At 41.2% G+C, this 9,854-nt stretch overlaps 1 pseudogene; it reads left to right on the top strand.

Annotated features, from left to right (window-relative positions):
* The first annotated feature begins 7,697 nt into the window (after nucleotides 1-7,697).
* LOC124963333 (non-histone chromosomal protein HMG-17-like) lies at nucleotides 7,698-8,751 on the top strand (annotated as a pseudogene).
* Nucleotides 8,752-9,854: the final 1,103 nt, after the last annotated feature.

A 9,854-nucleotide genomic window follows, 5' to 3' on the forward strand; every position in this document is an offset into this window, starting at 1 on the left:
AGCGTGTCCTGATACCCTTTAACTGGACCGCATTCCGCGTATCCGGATAGTCGCTATACTGCGAACGTCGAGGCGCCTCTCCTTTACCTGTTTACCTTTTTTGACTTCTTTACCTGTTTACCTTTTTTGACTTCTTTACCTGTTTACCTTTTTTGACTTCTTTATAACCGGTTTAGCTTGTTAAAAAAAAATTTTTAAGATATCTTACCTTGTCCCTTTTATATTCCCGGGTTTCGGCACCAGCTGTCGCGTCCCCTCTGCCCGCAGAGAGAGACACGGCAAACGTCTGAAGCTTCGGAAGTTTATTGTACACAGTTCCTTTCCTACGCTCTCTTACCCCTAGCTCCTACGCACTCTCAGCTTCCCTTTTCCCAGCTCCTTCCACTCCCGCGTACTTCCTCCTTCCAGTTCCGCTCCCGCTGCTGCTGCGGCCGCCGTCGCCGCCGTCGTCGCCGCCGGTTCTTCCGCTTCTTCCGTCCCTTCCTCAGCTTCTCCCCTTTCCTCAGCTTCTCCCCCCTACTCTCCCACCCACCAGGCTTATATACACTTCAGTCAATCAGGGGAGAGTACACGAGATAAACACGGACAGCTGCAGGCACAGGACGGGTGCACGAGGAGGGGGCATGCTCTAGTCACATCGTCAACTAGCCAATTATTGGAATTCGCTGGTTGTTTACTGTATAGCTGGCCGCCTCTGGCTCAGCGTCAGGCGCCATCTTGACCACGCCCGAGGCTGGGGTTCCCGGAAAACCCCACACCTGCTCAGTTCTTTTGCCCATTTGTCGATTGGGTTATTTATTTTTTGGTGTTGTTTTTTGAGTTCTTTGTATATTCTGGAGATTATGCTCTATCTGAGGTGCAGATGGTAAAGATTTCCTCCCCTTCTGTAGGCTCTGTCTTCATGTTCTCGCTTATTTTCTTTGCTGGGAATAAGCTTTTTAGTTTGATTCCATGCAAACAGGGACACACTCTAAGGTTCTGGTGGACATGAGTTTGGAGGGATGCTATTGGACCCAGTACACCTGAGCTCAGGAAGAACCCAGGATGCTAAATGAACGTCCCTCCCATTCCTTAATGGGAGCATAAGAAGACCACCTCTTTGCTCAGAATTGGATGCATAATTGACCGGTACCAGTGCAAGGTGAAAAGGCAATGACCCCTTGTTAAAAAATGATTAAGAATCTCAAGAGGGTGAAAGCAAAATATTAAACCAAGCCTGGGCCCTCTGAGCATGAGGTGCTGTGTGGCGTGCATGCCCAGGAAGAGCCCTGCCCTTGTGTCCTCTCAGGATGACCCCAGGGGACACTGCACTGTCTCTACGGTTCCCTGCACCTCCCTGGCTTCCATCCTACCTCCTCCTTCCCCTACTGTTTAGTTGCTTCCTAAGAGATCTCTTTCATTCAGATCCCCATCTCGGCCACTCCTGGGGAACTGCATGGCCAGGGCAGCTCTGCCTCACTGGATGTCCCCTGAGAAGAAGTGTCCCAGCAGGATGGCCTCAGTGTGGCCAGGGCCACCATTCCTCTTCCCAGTTGAAAGATCACTTTCAAAATAAGTCCTAAAGATACACCAGGGACTTCCTGGAGGGTGGAGTAGATTTGCTTTGCCTATTTCTTTTCCTTATTCCTAAAACAAGCATAAGATGACTCAGAGAAGGGGAGAGAAGGTAGACTGACTGCGGGCTTCGGGGCTAAGGGGTTACATGGCGGTGAGTTCCCCGAATTTCTTTTCCCCTCATTCATCCCTTTCTTAGATCAGAAGAAGCTGGAAACCTAAACATGCCAATGGTGCAGACAACAAACCAAAACCCAAACCTCAACTAAGCCTGGTCTCTCTAGCCTAAGGACCAGGAAAGGGACAGCCTCTGGAGATGGGAAACTTCAAGACAATAACCACTCCACTCCAGTCAAGCTACAGGGAAACCTCTGCCAGCCGGGGTTGAGTGGGGAGCCCGCCTTCTACTCCCATGAGGCTGTAAAGAGGTGTCCCCAGCCCCCGCCCCGGGAGGCGTCAGAGAAGGCCCGGTGGAGAGTCAGGATGCCCTCCATCGCCTACGATAACAGGCCACCTCCCATGGCGACGATGGAGGCCAAGCTCCTGTCCTTACTAGTCACGGAGGTCCTGCCTACAGGGAGGCAGGACTTTCACCCGCGTCTCGTAGTGATGAGGTGACCACCCTCCTTGAGTGTCAGAGAAGGCCGTCAGGGGACCTGGGCTTCTACTGTCACCTGGCAGTAACAAACTGGCAACCTCCCTTCTTCTGCTAGGACAGTGGCAAAAGAAGGCAACTAAGATAACATTTAAATAAGACCCAGTGTCCAAGATGGACAGGATTCAAGAAAAATATCACTCATGATCTCAAGAGCCAGGCGGATCTCAGATGAGTTAATGCCAACCCGTTGATCGATCCGAGAGGCATTTGGGTTATCTCACAAACCTCTGAAAGCAGCTGTAATAAAAAGGCTTTGGTGAACAATTATGAACCTGCTCGAAACAAATGAAAATCTGAAAATTCTCAGAAGTAAAAACTACATAGAACCTCATGTTTTGAGTGCTGACAGAAAAAGATCATTCGCCCAGAATCCTGTATCCAGTAAAAATAACCTTTAGAAATGAGAAAGAAATCAAGGACCCTCAGGCAAAGAGGAACCAAAGACTCCGTCACCAGCAGATTTATCCTCAAATGACGACTAAAAGTTCTCTGTACACAAAGGGAGAATGATAAGGAAAGGAACCTTGAAAAAATAAGAAGAAACCACAAAGTCAGCAAAAACCTGATGTACTCTCGTTTTCCTTTTGATTTCCCTTATTTGTGTTTGATGGTGGAAGCGAAAACTGTCACGTTTTCTGGTGTGCTTCTAAATGTATGTGGAGGAAGTGGTCGAGGCAATTGTGTGGATATCACCTTCAATATTTAATGTCCAGAATTTGAAAGCTCTACAAAGGTGTGCACTAAAATACAAGTAGGGATCAATCAAAGCATAACTCTAAAACTGTTCAAGTAGCCCAAAGGAAGTCAGGAAAAAGAAAACAGGAAATTAAAACAGAAAAGAAACAGAAAACAAGAAAAGTAAATCGCAGACTACGTAAGCCCTGATCTATTCCATGCTGACACTAACCACAAGAAACCTGGGTGCATTCGCTTGCTAGGGTTGCTGCCACAAAATGCCTTGTGTTGGGTGGTTGGAGCAACAGGAATTTATTGTCTTACAGTTCTGGAAGCCAGACGTCCAAGATTAAGGTATCATCAGGGCTGTGCTCTCTTGGAAGGCGCTGGAGAAGGATCTGTCCAGGACTCTCTCCTTAGCTTCCGGTAGGTCCTTAACCTCTGGCAGTACAACTCTGGTCTTCACAGGATAGACTTCCTGTGCATTGTCTCTGTCTCCAAATTTCCCTTTTATATCATGGCATTGAGTTGTTTTGGATTGTGGGTATCATCTTCAGTCATTACATCTGCAACAACCCTATTTCCAAATTAGGTTGAATTCTGAGATACTAGGCATTAGGACTTCCATATGATTTTGGAGTATACAATTCAACCCATTCCATGGGAGTACCTACATTGATGTCAGGGAAGAGGGAGGAAAATGATCAGAGATAAAGAGGAGCTTTGCATAATGATAAAGGGATGAATTATTCAAGAAGACATAACGATCCTGAATGTGTGTGCACCTAACAACAGAACTTCAAGATACACAACACGGAAACCGATGGAACTGCAGGGTGACCCAGACAAACCCACTGTTGTGTTTGGCGACTTCAGTCTAGTTCCCTAAGACATAGCACTCCTGGTATGTGCCCGAAACAGAGTGTAAAACATGAGAAGCAAAACTGATAGGACTGAAAGGAGAAACAGAGCCAGCAGGGAGAAAATCAGTAAGGACACAGGTGAACTAAACAGCATCATCAATCAACTGGATCTAATTGACATTTATAAACCATTCAACCCAACCACATGAGAATACATGCTATTCTCAAGCTCAGTTGGAAGTTTCGCCAAGACAGATCACATTTCAGGACATAAAATTTCACCTTAACAGACACAAAAGAGCAGAGATAGAAAATATGGACTCAGATCACAATGGAATTAAATTAAACATCAGTAACAGAAAAGTAACTGGGAAAAAAATCATAAAAATATAATAATATACTATTAAATGACACGTAGGTTAAGGAAAATATCTCAAGAGAAATTAAAAAATATCTTGAACTAAATGAAAATTAAAAGACAATTCATCAAAGTTGGTGAGATGCAGAAATTTATAGTATTGAATGCATTATTGGAAACAGAGTAATCACATGACTTGGGAGGCTGAGGCAGGAGGATCACAAGTTTAAGGCCAACTTGGGCAATTTAACAAGACCTTATCTCAAAATGAAAAATAAAGGGAACTGGGGATATAGATCAGTTGTAGAGTGCTCCTGGGTTTAGTCTCCATTACTGGAGAGAGAGAGAGGGAGAGAGAGAGAGAGAGAGAGAGAGAGAGGAAGCTAGGCTATGAAGAACAAATTAAATACAAAGTCAGCAGAAGAAAAGAAATAACAAAAGTTTGAGAAGAAATTAATACAGAAAATCAGTGGAACCAAAAACTAGTACTTAGGAAAAAACCAATAAAATTGATAAAACTCTACCAAGATTAACCATGAAAACAAGAGAAAACACAAATTACTGATATCAGAAATTAAAAGGGGTGATAATAACTGATCTTACTGACATTAAAAAAACAATAAAGAACCAGACAAAATAGTAATGGACACACACCTGTAATCCCAGTGACTCAGGAGGCTGAGGCAGGAGGATTACAAGTTTGAGAACAGCCTGCACATTTACGTAGTAAGACCTTATCTTAAAATAAAAATAAAGAGCTGGTAGTGTAACTCAGTGGTAGAACACTTATGGGTTAAATCTGCAGTACTCCCCTCTCACAGGTAATAAGAGAGTATTAATGAACAATTCTATGCTTAAATTTTTGATAAGATAGAATGGACCTTGAAAACACTACCAAAATCTACCAAAACTCACACAAGGAGAAATAGATAATCAGATCAGGCCTGTATCTATTAAGGAAATTGAACAAATAATTTATAAATGTTCAAACCAGAAAGCACCAGATTCAGACATGTTCACTGGTAAATTGTATTGAAGGAAATAATACCAATTCTCTGTGGTCTCTTGATGGAGGAAGTAAAGTGGGGGGAAATACTCCCTAACTCTTTCTATGAGGCTGGCATAATACTAAATATCTAACACCAAAATCAGGCAAAGACATTACAGGAAAAGAAAACTTCAGATCAATAGCAATAGATGAAAATATCCTGAACAAAATATTAGCAAGTCAAATATATCACTGTATGAAAAGATGTATACGCAATGACCAAGTGGGATTTAGTACAGGTATGTAATGCTACTTCAACTTTTGAAAAGCAATTGGTGCAATCCATCATCATATCAACAAACTAAGAAAAATCATATGATCATATCTATTGATTCAGAGAAAGAATTTGACGAAGTCCAATATGCATTCACAATCAAACTGTCAGCAGACTAGGAATAGGACACTTCCTCAATATGATAAAGAACATCTACAAAATATTCATAACTAACATTAGACTTAATGGTGAGAAACTAGATGCTTTCCTTGTAAGATCAAGAACAAGGAAATAATATTTATTTTTACCACTCCTATTCAACAGCATGCTAGAAATTTTAACTGAGGCAATAAGACAAGAAAATTAAATAAAAGGTATATGAATTGGGAAGAATGAAATAAAACTGTCTTTGTTCACAGGTGACATGATTGTGTAGAAAATCCTAAAGGATCAATAATGACAGTAATGACACCTGTAACTAATAAGCAATTTCATCAAGGTTCCAGAATACATAAGTAATATACAAAAATTAATCTTCTTTCCTATATCCTAGCAATGAACAGTTAGAATTTGAAAGTAAAACACAATACCATTTACATTAGCATAAAAGGAGCAAAAGAAGGAGGAGAGATAAAAAAGTATTGTCAGCGATTTGAATTTTAGACATTCTGATGTACAGTGGTATCTTGTTGATTTGATTTAAAATTTCCCTGTGATATATGATATTGATAATCTTTTCATATACTTATTTGCCATTTTTTGGTGAGATATATTTTCAGATTTTTCCACCCACTGTAACAAATGTACTGCATTAAAACAAGATGTTGCCGGGTGCAGTGGTGTATGCCTGTAATCCCAGCATCTTGGGAGTCAGGAGGCCTGCAAGTTCAAAGCCAGACTCAGAAATGGTGAGGTGCTGTCTCTAAATAAAATACAAAATAGGACTGGGGATGTGACTCAGTGGCCCCATGCCCCTAAATTCAATCCCCAGTACTCCAAAAAACAAAAAATAAGGTGTTAATATTGTGTGTGTGTGTGTGTGTGTGTGTGTGTGAGAGAGAGAGAGAGAGAGAGAGAGAGAGAGAGAGCTGAAAACCTAAAGCATTTCCCAAAATAAAGACTATTAATTTAAAAGAAGCCATAGCTAAGCCCTAACATAGCAATGATTGCATTAAATGTAAATGGTTTAAATATATACATTAAAAGTTAGGATTGGAATATTGGGTTTAAAAAGTGATCCAAGTGAATGTTCTCTACAGAAACTCACTTCGAGTGTAACAAAATAGGCAGGTTGAAAGTAATACTATGTAAAAAGATAAATTACATAAAGACTAATCAATGGAAAGAAGAAATGGTTATAATAACATTAGACAAAACAGACTACAGAACAGGGCAGAGGGTGATATCGTATAATTAAAAAAGATATTTCACTAAGAAGTCGTAATCATCCTAATGTATATACACCAAACAGTAGAGCTGTAAAGTAGGAGAAACAAAACTGGTAAGACTGAAAGGAGAAATAGACAAATCCATAATTACAAATAGAAAATTCAAACCTTCTGTCAACAATTAATACAGTAACACTGAAAAATCAGTTTAAAAAACTAGAAGCATTCAGTAGCCTCGTCAACCAAGAGGATCTAACTGACATTTATTGAAAATTCCCTATGACAACAGCAGAATACACATTCTTGTCAAATGTCCATTAGTACATATACAAAAGTAAACTATATCTTTGGCTGGGAAACAAAACCTCAACAAACTTAAAGGAATTAAAATGTTAGAGTATGTTCTTCAACCACAGTGAATTCAAGTCAGAAATTAGTAATAAAATAATAGGAATATTTCCAAACTCTTGAAAACCAAAGACGCTTCCAAAAAATCCATAGGTGAAAGAGGAGCTCTTGAGAAAAAAATTTAAATACATTGAATTGAATGAAAATGAAATACAAGGCAAAATTGTGTGGGATACGGATAAAGCAGCACCGAGGGGGAAATTCATAGCATTGAACTAAAATGTTAGAAAAGACAAAATGTTTCAAATCAATAACCTAGACACCCATCTTAGCATCTAGAAAAAGAAAAGCAAAATAAAGCTTAAGCAATTAGGAGGAGGGAAATAAAATAGATCAAGCAGAAATCAGTAAAATTGAAAACAGATCAACAAAACAAAGCTGGTTCTTTGCAAAGATCAATAACACTTACAAAGCTCTGTCAAAACCACCAATATGAGGAAGAAGAAGAGGCGAGAACGACCCCGGGACGACCAAAGCCGCGCGCCGCTGCATCCCCGCGTCCAGCGCCTGCGTCCCACCGCCGTCGCCACCATGCCCAAGAGAGAGGCTGAAGGGATGATAAAGGAGATAAAGCCAAGGTGAAGGACGAACCACAGAGAAGATCAGCAAGGTTGTCTGCTAAACCTGCTCCTCCAAAGCCAGAGCCCAAGCCTAAAAAGGCCCCTGCAAAGATGGGAGAGAAGGTACCCAAAGGGAAAAAGGGAAAAGCCGACCTGGCAAGGATGGGAATAACCCTGCAGAGAATGGAGATGCCAAAACAGACCAGGCACAGAAAGCTGAAGGTGCTGGAGATGCCAAGAGAAGTGTGTGCATTTTTGATAACTGTGTACTTCTGGTGACTGTACAGTTTGAAATACTATTTTTTATCAAGTTTTATAAAAATGCAGAATTTTGTTTTACTTTTTTTTTCTTTTTTTCTTTTTTTTTTAAAGCTATGTTGTTAGCACATAGAACACTTCATAATTGTTTTCAGGGGAAGGCGCATACGTCACTAGCAGAATGTCTCCAAAGCTGGATTGCTGTGGGGGAAAACACCTTCCCCTGCTAGTTTTGAGAGACTTCCTCTTGGCTCCCAAGAGGAGGGATTCCCTGATGTTGGCACACATAGCCACCTTGGCACAAATGCCTTGTGGTATGGAAAAACTCCAATTCATCTTATGTCCTCCTCTCCCTCTCTGCCATCGGCATAGACTTAACTCCCCTACACTCAGGCCTGTTGGGACCTGTCTCCCAACAATTGGTTTTACCAGTGTGTCGGCAATCTGGACTTCCCAGTGACATCATTGAGATATTGTCCCTCAGAAGAGCAGCAGTTCCTTTTCTAGATTGTGGATCTTCAGATTAATAATTTTTGCCATTTTCATTTCATTTCCTGAAAGTCAGGGTCGGCTTGTGAAAAGTTGTTAAACAGCATGCTAAATGTGAAATGTCAACCCTCACTCTAAACTTTCCCTATTCAGAGCATCAAATGAAGATTTCATTGGGTTTTATAGTGGCTTTCTGATTTTGGTAGTCCATCGAAGAAGGGAGTTTGAAAGTTGTTGTATACTGTTAATGATTGTCTGCCCATGTCCTGCCTGAAATACCATGATTGTTCATGAAAAGTATCTTTAATAAAGCTGGATACAGTTTGGCTTGGAAAAAACAAAAACAAAAAAACCCACCAATATGAGAAATGATACAGAGTGTATCACTACAGATCTTGCACATATTAAAACATCTGTATTCCAATTAATTTTAAACTTACATGAAATGGACCTATTCCTCAAAAACACAAACTACCACAACTTACCATTATGAAAAAGATAATTTGAAAAACTTGTAAATGTCATGGAATTGTATTCATAATTTTAAAGATCCCTCAAGGGGGCCAAACTTCACATCGTCCTCCAACTTTACCTGGATCCACTATACCCTACTGAGCTCCCGGGAGACCGGGCGAGGACTTCCTGTGCTGTGATTGACATCTGTGCTGTGATTGACATCTGTGTCATTGACATCTGACCAGTTTCTGTGCCAGGTTCACCTTCCTGTGTCTCACTGGGAGAGATCTGGCCATGCATCCCCAGGGAACTGACTTTATGAGAAGTTTAAAAATTCTTGTCTTTTTATTTCAATGATAGCCTAACCGAAGTATTAATGTGAACATGTTTTGGGGATAATTTGGATGACCCCAATATGGATATGACCATCCAGCACATTGTTCGGTGACTTGACTTTAATCACTGCAGGTTCAGGAAGAAGAAGCAACATCAAATGGAAGAACACTGTCACAAAGTAAAGGTGGGAGGGTGCCATGACTTGAAGGGAATGTTACAGCAGCTCAACGGGAGAAAATGAGGGGGGGCGGGCTGAGTCACTGCAGGGAGCTCTCGGTGGAGGCGGTTTTCTGAAGTTTTTTTTTTTTTTTTTTTTTCTCGGTAGTAGGGATTGAACCCAGGGGTGCTTAACCACTGAGCCACATCTCCAGCTCTTTTAAAAATATTTTATTTAGAGACAAGGGTCTCACTGAGTTGCTTGGCACCTCTCTTGCTGAGGCTGGCTTTGAACTCGTGATCCTCCTGTCTCAGCCTCCCAAACTGCTGGGATAACAGGCATGGGCCACTGCGCCCGGCTTCTGTAAAGCTTTATTCCAGGGTGAGCAGCAATTTCGGATCAACAAATTGGTTGAATCAATAATATAATTTA

Source organism: Sciurus carolinensis, chromosome 13 (assembly GCF_902686445.1).
Source record: "Sciurus carolinensis chromosome 13, mSciCar1.2, whole genome shotgun sequence".
Classification (NCBI taxonomy): domain Eukaryota; kingdom Metazoa; phylum Chordata; class Mammalia; order Rodentia; family Sciuridae; genus Sciurus; species Sciurus carolinensis.